At 44.1% G+C, this 12,998-nt stretch overlaps 1 protein-coding gene across 1 annotated transcript in view; it reads right to left on the minus strand.

Moving 5' to 3' along the window:
* LRFN2 (leucine rich repeat and fibronectin type III domain containing 2) overlaps positions 1-12,948 on the minus strand; it is a 347,503-nt gene extending 334,555 nt beyond the window's left edge. The window contains exon 1 of the mRNA XM_069073624.1: positions 12,513-12,948. The gene's annotated coding sequence lies outside the window, so the exon portion shown is untranslated. The remainder of the gene's footprint in view (positions 1-12,512) is intronic.
* Positions 12,949-12,998: the final 50 nt, after the last annotated feature.

Genomic DNA, 12,998 nt, shown 5'->3' on the forward strand with positions numbered 1-12,998 from the left:
CCTTCCTTCCTTCCTTCCTTCCTTCCTTCCTTCCTTCCTTCCTTCCTCCCTCCCTTCCTTCCTTCCTTCATCTTTTTTTTCTTTTTTAGAACATGACTAATGAGAAAGTGTTTTACATGCCTTCATATCATAATGGGTATTGTATTTCTTGCCTTCTCAATGGTTGAGAGAGGTGGTAAAGGGAGGGGGAAAATTTGGAACAGAAAATGAAAATAAAATGGAATTTTAAAAAATGAAAATTTAACAACCGGCTCTCCAGAGTTTGTGGAAGCTGGCTCTAGCACACTCCTGGCTAGGGTCATTGTTTTGTGCTGCTACAGAGCTGACATAAAGCATGTACTGGAAATGAAAAAGTAAATGAGAAAAGTTGTGGTCATATACAACTTAGAGTTGCCAGTCTGAATGGCCTTACTCCCAATTTTCCATCCCTGGGGAAGGGGGCCTGGAAATGAGAATTGAATATTTATAACAGCAAAGGTATATAAAAGACTGCAAAAATGAAGCTTTTTCAGTCTAGAAAGATGAAATGATATGTGACAGCATGAGCACTGGTTCTGCAGTCATAGGACCTGTGTTCAAACCGCACCTCTGGGGTTTGCCTCCTGTATATCCTTGGCTAAGTCACTTAATCTCCTTGGGCCTCAGTTTCCTCAACCATGACATAAGAGGTTAGGAAGTGATGACCTCTGAGGTCCTTTCTGGCACTAAATCTGTGATGTTGTGGATAAGATCAGAGTACATAAAGCAACAGACAAGATGGAAGGAGAGGGGGCAAATAAGTATGACATGTTTACCAAATCATAGAAGATTAGAATGACCCCCTTACACACATACCTTGCCTTGAAGCTCAAGTGTATGTGTGTGTGGGGGGTAGAGAAAAACAAATATTTAGTACAAACAAAAGGAAGTCCTTTTCCATTCCATATCACAAGAACTAAGCATATGGTGTTTGTTACCCAAGAGGTGGTACAAGTTAAATATACAAATAGATTCAAGGAGGATTTAGTTTAATTAATGAATGAATACTTGTAACAGAGTATTAGGAACCCAGAAGACACTCCTCCCTGTTCTCCCACAATCTATCTCTGGGGACATCCTGGAGACACCACCTGTGCGAGAGGATCATGAGACTGGCCCAAGGTGGCATTTCTTATGCTCTTATGTTCTTACATAAGTAACAGCTGCAGAGTGATAAAGATCTAGACAGCACATTGGCATCAAATCTGAATCACAGGTAAGTGCCATGGAAAGGTGGAGCTAAGGGGCCATGGTTAACAAATGACCCAAGGCAGCCAGAAGGAAGACAGCTCAGAAAAAGTGCTAGTTTTCAAATGACTAAAGGGGGAACTGAGGATGAAGACTCATAAGGAGGCCATATGCTGATCCCTGTATACAGGAAGCATGGAGGATGACCATATGTGGTCTGGTGGCTAAGGGTAGATGGGAAGGGGAAGCTAGTTAGGCCAAGATGCTTTGCTAGCCACTCATGGTTAGAGTAGGGATATCTTGGAAAAGATACCCTCTACTCTATTAGTCATCAATTTTTTCTGTTTTATTTTATCCTCTTTCTTTTAGTTATTAGTCATTAGGCATATGTGCATATGTCAATATACATGCAGATATTTATTTACAGTCAACCTCTGTCCCAAGTGCATCAAAGTGAAGAAGATTCTATGTTCATACCTAAGCCAAAAGGGCTGGTGACAGAGATAGAGAGGAGGAGAGAGAAAAGATAAACAAAAGATAAAGACAGACAGAATGTGGCGGGGGGAGGGGGGAAACAGAGAGACAAATAGAGCAGCAAAGACAGACAGAAACACAGAGAGAAACATGGGGCAAAGAGAGACAAATAGAGAGAGACAGAGAGACAGACAAACAGAAATAGAGAGAGACAGAGAGAGATAGATAGAATGGCAAAGAGAGACAGAAAGACAGAAGCACAGAGAGAAACATGGGGCAAAGAGAGGGCCAGAGGGGCAAAGAGAGACAGATAGGGAGAGACGAAGAGAGAGAGAGACAGACAGAGAGAGAGACACAGAGACAGAGAGGTGAAAGACTCTATTTCTTGTGACCTCATCAGCATAATTGAATTCAGTGATCACCTCTGTGCAGGTGACTCTTAAATCATTGTATATATCCAACCCTAGCCTCTCTTCAATAACCAGCTACCTATTGTACATTTTGAACTGGATGGCCATTTCAAACTCAAAATGCCCAAAAGAGACTTCATATTTTCCCTTCAGACGCAACCCTCTTCTAAAATTTCCCATTTCTGTTGAGGGGACCACCATCCTTCCAGGAAATCAGCCTTGCATCCTCTGACTCATTCTTGACTCCTCACTTTCTCTCACCCTCCACATCTTCCCAAATCCTGTCACTTCTGTACCACAGTAACTCTAGCATCTGTGGCCCACTCTGTACCACACTTGTTCAGGATGTCTTCACTTCTTGCCTGACTCAGATTTCTCTCCTCAAATCTACCTTCCACACAGCCACCAAAGTGATATTCCTAAATCACAGGTCTGACCATGTCATTTTCCCTGCCCAATAAATTTCAACAGTTTCTTAATACCTCAAATACCTCTGTTTGGCATTTAAAGCCCACTTACCTCAGACCTATCTTTCCTGCATTATTGTACATTACCCCCTTTCCATATTCTCTTTGACACAGACTAACTTGTCCTCCATGCTGCTCTTCACAAATGACACTCCATCTACTGTCTCTGTGTCTTTTCACAGACTGTTGCCCATGCCTAAAATGTGTTCCCTCCTCACCTCTGTCTGAGGTTTTCTTGGCAGAGATACTGGAGTGGTTTACCATTTCCTTCTCCAGCTCATTTTACAGATGAAGAACTGGAGGCCAACAGGGTTAAGTGAATTGCCCAAGATCACACAGCTAGGAAGTGTCTGAACCAGATTTGAACTCAGGTCCTCCTGACTTCAGGCCCAGAACTCTATCCACCCCTCCTGGTTTGTTTTAAAGCTTAGTTAAAATGTTACCTCCTACATAAAGTCTTTCCTGATCCCCCTTGCTGCTGAGACTTTTATTCTAAAAAAAAAATCACCTTTTATTTATTTTGTATATATCTGTATATTTCACTCTATTGAATGTAAACTCCTTGAAGGCAGGGACTGTTTCACCTTCTTATCCTTAGCACCAAATAGGTGTTTAATAAACATTTGTTGATTGATTAATAAACACCAGGTATAAATCATATGACTTGCCCCATGTCACTCAGACATTAAGTAGAGTACCAGAATACAAGCCCAGGTCATTGAATCATAGATTTAGAACAGGAAGAGACCCCAGAAGGCATCTTATGTGCTCCTTCCTGTTACAGATGAGGAAACTGAGCACCAGGGAAGTTGTTATTTTATTTTGGAGGGCCAGGAAAACAGAGGAATGTGTGAACACTACAGAACAGCTAGGTTATGCAGGGGACACAGCATCAGACTTGTAATCTAGAAGACTCATCTTCCTGAGTTCAAATCTAGCCTCAAACATTTACTAGCTGTGTTACCCTGGGCAAGTCACTTAACTCTATTTGCCTCAGTAATTTGCTTCATCGGAATCTGTAAAACTGGAAAAAATGGCAAAATCACTCCAGTATCTTTAAAAAGAACCCCCCCCCCAAATGTGGTCACGAAGTGTCTGAAATGAGGGAATCATAACAACACGTATGTGATATATGTAGGAATGGGATATATTCTGTCTGTCTGTCTGTCTCTGTCTCTATCTATTTCTCTCTTTCTCCTTCCTCTCTGTCTCTGTCTCCTTTCTCTTTCTCTGTCTCTCTCTCCATCTGTCTCTGTCTGTCTGTCTGTCTCTCTCTCTCTCTCTCTCACACACACACACACACACGTCCAGATAGGAGTGCTGTAAGCAAGAAAGATGATTACAACCACTTAGGACAGTTTCTTAGTGTCATGCAAATAGTGTTATATAGAATTTGAACCTAAGTAGTCTGACTCTAGAGATCATACTGTTATCATTTTGATCCTCTGTCTCCATATCCCCTTTATTTTATTTAGGAGGAAACTGAGTCCTGGAGAGGGTAAGGGCTTTTCCTTTTTGTCTAGAGAAAATTCACAAAGAGATTTCCAGGCTCGGTGTATTCACCTCTTGTCACTCCCATAGCCAATACCCATGGGAACTTGGAGGTTTCTGTCTTTGAGATGGAAGGGCGGCAGCTCATTAGAATTGGCTTGGTAACCAGGGCTTCCAGGCGCAGAAGCAGGTTGGCTTAGACAGTGAGGAGAGGCAGAAGACAATACACAGCTTTCGAGGACACTAAGGTCGTCAGAGAAGCAACAGTTGCTGGGTGTGGGCAGGAAGCAGAAAGGCAGGTGAGACCAACTAGAGCCAAGGCAAATAGTAAGAGTAAACTGTGATCAAAATCATGGTGAGAGCAAAGGCAAAAGACCAGGACCAGGGGCCAAGGTAGAGAGGGTTGGCAGATTGGTTGGCAAAGGCCCAGGCTAAGGCAATCTCTGGACCCTGGATAGCAACATGGGAGGAAAGAGGCTCTGGCACGATTTTCTGGCTAGTTGAATGCAGGGTTTTTTTTTTAATTTAAAAAGCATTACTATTTGAAAAAAGATGCAGGACTATCCACTGGACTCATCTCTCATCAAAGGGGCAAGTATGCCATGGTGGGTAGAGGGTTGAACCTGGAGTTAGAAGGATCTATTTGGGTTCAAATCCTGCCTCTCACACTTAGTAGCTGTGTGGTCTTTGGCAAGTTGCTTAATGTCTCTGGGACTCAGTTTCCTCATCTGTAAAGTTCAGGTAATAACATCTGCAGTATCTCTATCATAGATAGGGTGGTTGCAAGGTATAAGATAGGGAAGGTGTGAATAAGCATGTATCAAATGCGTACTATGTACCAGGCACTGTGCTAAGCAAGTGCTTTTCAAATATCTCCTGTAAGGCACTGTGCAAATCTGAAAGAGCTATAGGAAAATGGGTTGTCATCACTACCATCATCATCATCTTCATCACTATCACCATTGTCATTGTCATCATCCCCATACTCCTGGTTAAGGTGGCCTCACTTAAATGTGACAAACTACAGATGTCCAGGAGTCTGAGCTCATAATCATTTACGACACTTCAAGTGTCCACAGTAGACAAAGGGGTTACAGCTTCTGGCCTATCACGGGGCTTGTTATAGGGTCCCATGTCCTCAGGATGTTCACAGGGTCTAGACCACAGAAATATTGGTCAGATGTGGCATCCTCTTCCTCATCAGACATGTCCATATCTTCCTTTCGGTCAGCTAGATTGCACAGTAGATAGATTGCCAGGTCAAGAGTCAGAAGCACCTTAGTTCAAATCTGACTTCAGATACTGACCCTGAGCACTTAACACTATTTGCCTCAGTTTCCTCATCTGTAAAATGAGATGGAGAAAGAAATGGCAAACTTCTCCAGTATCTTTGCCAATAAAACTCCAAATGGGGTCATGAAGAGTAGGAAATGACTGAAAAACTGAACAGCAGCAACATTTTTCTCTTTCCCCAGGCAACGAACAAGGGAATGGACAGGAACCAGGACCCTAACACAGGTTTTGTTCCACTCTTATCTCCTATACTCCAGGTTCTCAGCAGTGGGCCATTAGTACATCACATACTTACTTAACCATTTGGAACATAAATTCAGCTTTCACATTCTCAAGGAATGGGATATCATTGTAAATTGTGGGATGCCTTCAGTAACACAGCTTCACACATTAATGAAAATCTGTGTGGCCACATGGGTACCATGAAATTATAATATTCAAGGTTGGCCCCCAAAGAAGAGATATGAGAAGATATCTCACCCCACTCCTTTGCAGAAGTGGGCAGGGGGGAGAGATATCCCTGGACATAAAGTAGCATTGTGTATAACATCAATTTTCTTTTCAATGTATTGATCAGTTTTACTAAAAAAAAAAATTCCTCTTTCTTCTTTCATTTCTTTTTTTTAAACGTCTTTGTTATGAGGGATGACTGGGGGCTTGGGAGGAATAGAGGGGGAAATCTATGTGAAGTAAAAACAAAAGATATCAATAAAAATCTATTTAAAAAAAACATATGTGTAACCATAGGTTCAGGGTATAGGTGAAACACTGGCAATCAAGCTAGTGTCAGAGTAGCTTTCTGATTGGCTGAGGCTGTGATGCAGAATTTTAAATCAGCCAATAGATTAAAACCGAGGGATCTAGATGTTGGGCAGAACCAAGACTTTGCACAGGGTTGGTCTTCAGCAGAAGGATAGCAATTCTGGGTCAGAAAACAAGGAAGTGAAGACCCATGGGATGAGCTCCAGGTTCTGGTAACATAATGGTGAACAGCGAAAGGCAACTAGGCAGGCCTGGGGAAAACAAGATAGATTTAACAAGTTAGAGGACCAGTCACTCCTACCTATCAGGTTATTTTCACAGCATCTCAGTATCTCAAAATTGGAAATGAACATTAGAATTCTATCTAGTCTAATCCCTACCTGAACAGGAACCTCCTTTACCATATCTCTGACAAGTTGTCATCCAGTCTTGACCCAAAGACATCCAATGATGGGAAACTCATTGCCCCTGGAAGGCAGACCATTGTACTTTTGGACAGCTCTCTTAGAAAAATCTTACTTATACAAAGCCAAAATTTTGGTGTGGTGGAAAAAAAATTCTATCTCTCCCTTTCTCCTTCTCCCAATATATTCCTCTCTCACCTCTTAATTTTATTTTTAGACATCATGGAATTTAAGTTTCTTAAAGGTGAGGATGATATAATTTTTGTATTCGTATCCCTGGCACCAAGCACATAACCAGTAGTGGTTGTTTAATAAATGCTTGGCTATTTATTGGTTGGTTGGTTGTTTGGTTGATTGACTCCAAGCTTAGCACTCTTTTTTACTACAACATGAGGGAAAACCAAAATATACCTGCTTCCCCTAGCCTGAGAGGAAACACTATTCATATTGCATAAGTGAGACAACAGGTCTTTGTCTGGTACCCTATGAAATTCTCTAGCTCACCCCCTACACTACTTCTTTTTGCCTTCTATCTCCACCCCAATGGCCTTTAACACTTGAAAACAAGTGAACAGACAACCAACTAAATGTCACACTTTCTCCATAAAGTTACCCCCAATTGGTCCAAGAACAGTTAAAGGTTTCCTCTTATCCTGATTGGTCAGGATATGGTGCACCCAGGATACTTCCCTGATTCTAGCCTCTATTTTTGTCTTCTCCCTCCCTTAAAATGCTCACCATCCTTCAAGGTCTGGAGCTGCTCATGGTGTAAACATATCCCTGTCCATTTTCATCTTTGCTAAACAGCTGAGTTAAATTCTATAACTGTGTGGCAATAGCCCCTACATAAGAGTTCAACCACAGACAAGCAGGTAAATAACTCAAAGTAGGATCATAGATTCATATTATGTAGAGATCAACTAATCCAATGTCTTTGTTTTACAGATAAGGAATCTCAGAGAACCTAAAAGGATAAATGATTTGTCCAGGGTCACACAGGTGGTGTAAAATCAGAAGTTGAATTTGAACATATGTCCTCAGATTCCAACTCCAGCTCTCTGTTCACATTGCCCACATTGGTAAACAACTATGAGCTTCTATAATAGGAATGAAATAAATTATAAAAATGATATTTCTCTTGCCATCATTACTAAACTGCTCCCCTGCCCCTTCCCCATCTCCCCTACACCAGGATCCTCATGAGTTGTTGCTAGGAGATTGGGTAAAGGGTGGGGCCAGAGATGGAGGAAGGGGTTGCTTTCTAATCCCATGTATTAATAAGAAACCAATGAAGCTTGTAAAAGGTAGAGTGACTGTTTCCCAACAAATGTCCTCAGGAGATAAGAATTCAAAAAGGGACATCAGAAAGGCAAGGGAGTGGAGCTTCTACAAAAGAGGCAGAACTAAGTCTCAGAAGAACAATTTTCAAAATTTTCAGGGGGGCTCCTAGGGAGGTCTTAATGACCTGTTTACATCTGTTTGCTTCAAACACTTCTGGCAGACCCCCGACAGAAAATCATTCTTCTAAGAAACTGAAAGGTCATGTTTCTTTTACTCCCCCTCACCCAGCCCCCGTATTTCCACTTTATTCCTTCCTCCAGTCTAATAAAGATATTACTGGGGACCAATTGGGCCCAAGTAGAATGAAACTTCTCACTTAGCACCATCAGAGCTAGCCAGGCCCCTCCCCATCTTTCCTACCACCAGAGGCCAAGCTAAAGAGCACAGCATCCAGAGTGGGTACTTACTGCAGCTTTCTTTGTGCCCTTGGGGAAATCCAGACAGGCTAGTCTCTCCTGGCCTCTAGTTACCTTCTGGGGCACAAATCCATTACCCCTTGGGTTAGGAAAGAAGTTGATGCTTCTTAAAATAGTCCAAGGGGTATAATAGAGCATTGGATTAATAGGAAGAAGATTTATGTGCAAGCCCTGATTCCTCTACTTATTAGCTACAAAACCTTGGGTAAGTCACCCTCTCTTGAGTCTCAATTTCCTTACTTCTAAAACAAGCAATAAAACAAAAAACCAGGAAAAATCCCTACTCTGCCTACATTACAGAATTGTGAAAATCAAATGAAATAATGAATGAAAATAGCAAAGCACTATCAAATATAAGTCATTTATTGTTATTATTATTGCTATTATTATATTGATATGACATATTGATATTATTAGTAATATGTTGTTGTTATTTTCAAGACTACCTCTCCCCAGATAAGTGACAATAAGATCATCTGTAGCTCACAGCATTAGAAGAAAGTAGGGCTTTGCCTAATGGAAGCAACCACCTGACAACCATGTTCACTTCTTTACTCTCAAGTCTCCAGTTCCCTCTCATGACTTTCTCACTTTGTCTTCCCTCCTTCATTCAATTATTGTTACCTTGGTGCAGTGGATTGAGTTCGGGACCTGGAATCTGGAGGCCCTGAGTTCAAATGTGGCCTCAGGTACTTACTAGCTGTGTAACCCGGAGCAAGTCACTAAACACTGTTTGCCTCAGTTTCCTGATCTGTAAAATGAGCCGGAGAAGGAAATGGCAAATCACTCCAGTATCTCAGTCAAGAAGGGTGACAAAGAGTAGGACACAATTGAAAATGTTTGAACTCTATCCCAGGCCAGAGTCAAAACCACCAGGGGCTCCACAGGGCTTTTCACAAAGGCACCGATATCCCATTGGGCACTCCACAGGGCCCTTTCTCACAGCTTGTTGGCTTCTGATGGTATGGGCTGGCTAGTAATGTAACCACCTATTGTCTCAGGGATCCTATGGAGAGGGTGGCCCTCTTTTACCAGGATATCTTGTCCAACCAGCTCTCATGGCAGCAAGTAGGGAAAGGTTATTCTGACTCCAGTAGTTTCAAAAAACTGTTCTATCTCAGGCCTAAATTTAGAAGTTTGAATGTAAAACTCCAGTCTTGTCCTCCTATCCTCCAAATAAAATCACAAAATACTGAAAAATGTAGTCTATGTTTCCCTTCACCATTTGGTTACATGTAGATGCTTTCTTAGTTTCCCAAGTCAGAAGAGAAGGCTCCTGAGGTGGACTATGATTCCTCTATCAGACTGGGCAAGCCCCAAGGATGGGCTAGTGTCAGGTCTTCTACCCAGTTCAGGAAGCAGGAACTCCCCCAAGGTAAGCCTAATTGACTCAAATTCCCAGCTGCCTTTCAGCTGAGGGGTTCTGGGCAAGAAAGGCCTTGGGGGCTCCTGAAAAGGAAAACAGATGGGAGTGGGTGGCTCCTTGTGCTCCAATGATGGCAGGCTGAAGGTGGAGCTTGAGAAATCTATGTACTTGTTAGACACCTGGTTTTCCCCACTACCAGCTCTGTTCTGTAATAGAACTAGCCTCTAGCTCAAGGTTACCTAAACCTAGGGCTTTGGGGGGAGGTGGAGGATTATTCAATTCAATTTGATTCAACAAACAGCTATTAAATACTCACTATGTGCAAGACACTGTTTTGGGCATGGGGTATACAAATACAAACATGAAAAGTAGTCCTGCCCTCAAGGGGCTTCCATTCTACCAGGAGATACAACATGCAAACAGACAAGTAAATATAAGATAACGTGAGGAGAAAGAGTGCTAAACATCTAGGGGATATTTGGTTCTCTACCCTGGCCCCTCATCTCCTGTTTCTCAGTTTTGTCCCTAGGAAGCCCCCAGCTTCCACCCTCATGCCTACTAACAAGACATCTCTGCCTTCCCTTGCTACCTCTCCCCCCAATCTTTCCTTCCCACAGTTATCTTTGGGCCCATGCTCCAAGGAGCATGGTGGGGTGAGAGGGTGTTCAGGCTCAGGGAACAGATTAGGCATTTAGGGGAAGGAAGAGACCAGGGCCAGAGAGGAGCCCCAGGCTGCTACAGAAGCCTGGCAGCAGACAGACCTGTCAGTCTGATCCAGAGAAGCAGTGCCTATAACTGGTGCAGAAATGCCAAGTCCGCTGTTTGTATTCCCTGGGGCAGGAGAGGAAGATAAGTGATCGTGTTCCTCATCAGAATTTAGACAAGAAGCACTCAAGACAGGAAAATCATGAGGGGGTTGGGTAGAGGTATGGGATGGGGTCTCACAAGGGCTTGCTTAGGGACAAGGGCTGGCCAGGAAGCAGGGCCAGGTGACATGTAACACAACTCCCAGCCTAGGTCCAGAGAGAAATGCAGTGAGCTTATTGTCAAAAGGAAGGGACACGATCCATGGCAGAGCCATGGGAAACTTACTCCTTCGGCTAACAAGGTTTTGTGAATGGTTTCTGCTTTTTAATTGCATTGGGATACAGATCTCCTTCAGCCCAGCCCAACCCAGCCCCTGTCAAGCCCATATCCTGCTGTAAACATTTAAGCACTACCAGTTACAGTATTAAAGAGGACTGCACCTCCAAAAGAAATGAATGACCACCGGAAGGCACAATCAGAATCATTAAAGGCAATGCCCCCCAAGCTCATTGCCCCCATCTTTGCTATCAAATTAGGTCTTCCAAGGCATACACTGGTTCTAAGGCCACTGAGACAGCCAGAAATGAACAAATAAACCCAACTGGGGAACTCCCAGTCAGGGTGAACTTCTTTCATGCAAAGGAGCAATTTTCTGAGGGCTTTACCCTTCCTCTACTATTGCTGGAGCCCCCACCCCCACTTCAGGCAACAAGGGGCTTGTGATTCTCTTTCCTACCCTGTACCACTTTTTCCTTCCCCCTTAGTTCCCTACCCCAACACACACACACACACACACACACACACACGGAGCTGTTTCGAAGAAATAGAGATGTGTCTGCAGCCCTATCCTACAACTCCCAGCATATAGGGGGCATGACTATGTAATGTACATATGACATGTACCATTTTGAACTACTGAATGTGTATGTATCTAATGTCCAAAGATAATATGATGTCAAGATCGGGGGCTCCCTTTCTGACTCTTTCTCTCAATTTGTCTCCCTGTTTTCTCCATCTCTCTCTCTGTCCCTTTGCCTGTCTCTGCCTTTCCCAGCATTTGTCCCACTGTCTCACTCTTTCTGTCTCTCCATCCGTTTCAGTCTCATGACTGCCTCCTTTGCACCCCTGGGCAGGGAAAGTGGAGAGATGGGCCTCTTCTGACAGCGCTGCTCTGCGCAGGGTTAGAATTGCTAGCTTTAGAACTGGTCCCTACCAGATAGAGAAAGAGAGCAGGGCTGGACTGGCAGGAGGGTGAGGGGCAGGGACTGGGGGGTACCACTGATGCCAGTGTCCACAACTGCTTCATCATGCTACTTGAGTGCCCCTAACTGTCCCCAGGTGCCCTGCTTACCCTCCTACATAGAATGGCCAACCCCCGCCCCCATCTGCCTCCCTAAATAAAATCAGCACCTCCTCCCTCCCACCTCCAAACACACCCCTCCCACACCCAGTCCCATATCCTACCCCATCCAGGCCCTAAATCTAAAGGATAGCCCAAGCCCCTACCTGCCTCCTTCTGCTATCTTCTCCTCTCTCATCCCCCATCTCTCCACCCCTTTGCCCTAACATAAGCCACCCTGGCCAGACAGGATCATGCCCTGAAAGATCTGGAGATGCAACAGAGTGGTTCTGGCCAGCAAAGTTCTTCTCTGGCTCCCACCCGATTCCCAGATTCTGCCTCTTCTCCGACTCTCCCATCTCTCTTGCTCCCGATCTGACAGCGCAGAAAAAACACTGACGATCCTTGCACTCCTATTCTTAGCAGTTCCGTACCCCTTTTCACCCTATAAAATCCCTCCCTATTGAGGAGTGAAGCAAGCCCCAAGGGACATGGTCGGGGGGAGGGGATCAACATGTCTGCTAGGAGTGAGGGGGGTCTCGTTCCCCACCCAGTATCCTAAGCCCCGCAGCCAGAGAAAAGGGGATATAAAGTTGTCGTTTTCCTCTTACGGCTTTAGTCCACCCGTTTCCTCCACCCCCACCCCCCAGCGACGGCTCCCCGGGACAGCATCGACAACAGTCCAGGAGTGGAAAAAACAACGGAGAGGAAAAAAAAAAATGATCCTAACACTCACCTCCGAGAGGCACCATTTATCCCTGGGTGGGGGGAACAGTCTTCGCCAGGCTCTCAGCTCTGCTGTTCATCCTTCCTCGCCAAAGACCGACTCAGGGAAAAATCCTCCAGCTCCCCCCCAAACGCAGAGGAGAATTTGCAGGCAGATGGACTCTGCCTCCGTCAAGTCCAAATCCCTGAGACGGCTTATTCAGTTATATCCATGGCATTTAAAAAAAATCAAAATGGTTTTTAAAAAAAGAACTTGTTCTTTTCTCTTTCAGACTCCACCAAAATCCCTCCCTGGGAAGCTTAGGAAGACGCCGGTTGGATTGACCGGAGTGCCGAGTCCCAAGTCTTCCCAGAGACCACGGTCATTTCGGAATTTACAAGTCCCCAAGTTCAGATGGGCAAGCCGGTTGTGTGTGTGTGTGTGTGTGTGTGTGTGTGTGTGTGTGTGTGAGAGAGAGAGAGAGAGAGAGAGAGAGAGAGAGAGAGAGAGAGAGAG

This window comes from Petaurus breviceps, unplaced genomic scaffold, assembly GCF_028583685.1.
Source record: "Petaurus breviceps papuanus isolate PSGF00001 unplaced genomic scaffold, PetGlider_PUasm1.0 90865, whole genome shotgun sequence".
Taxonomy (NCBI): Eukaryota; Metazoa; Chordata; class Mammalia; order Diprotodontia; family Petauridae; genus Petaurus; species Petaurus breviceps.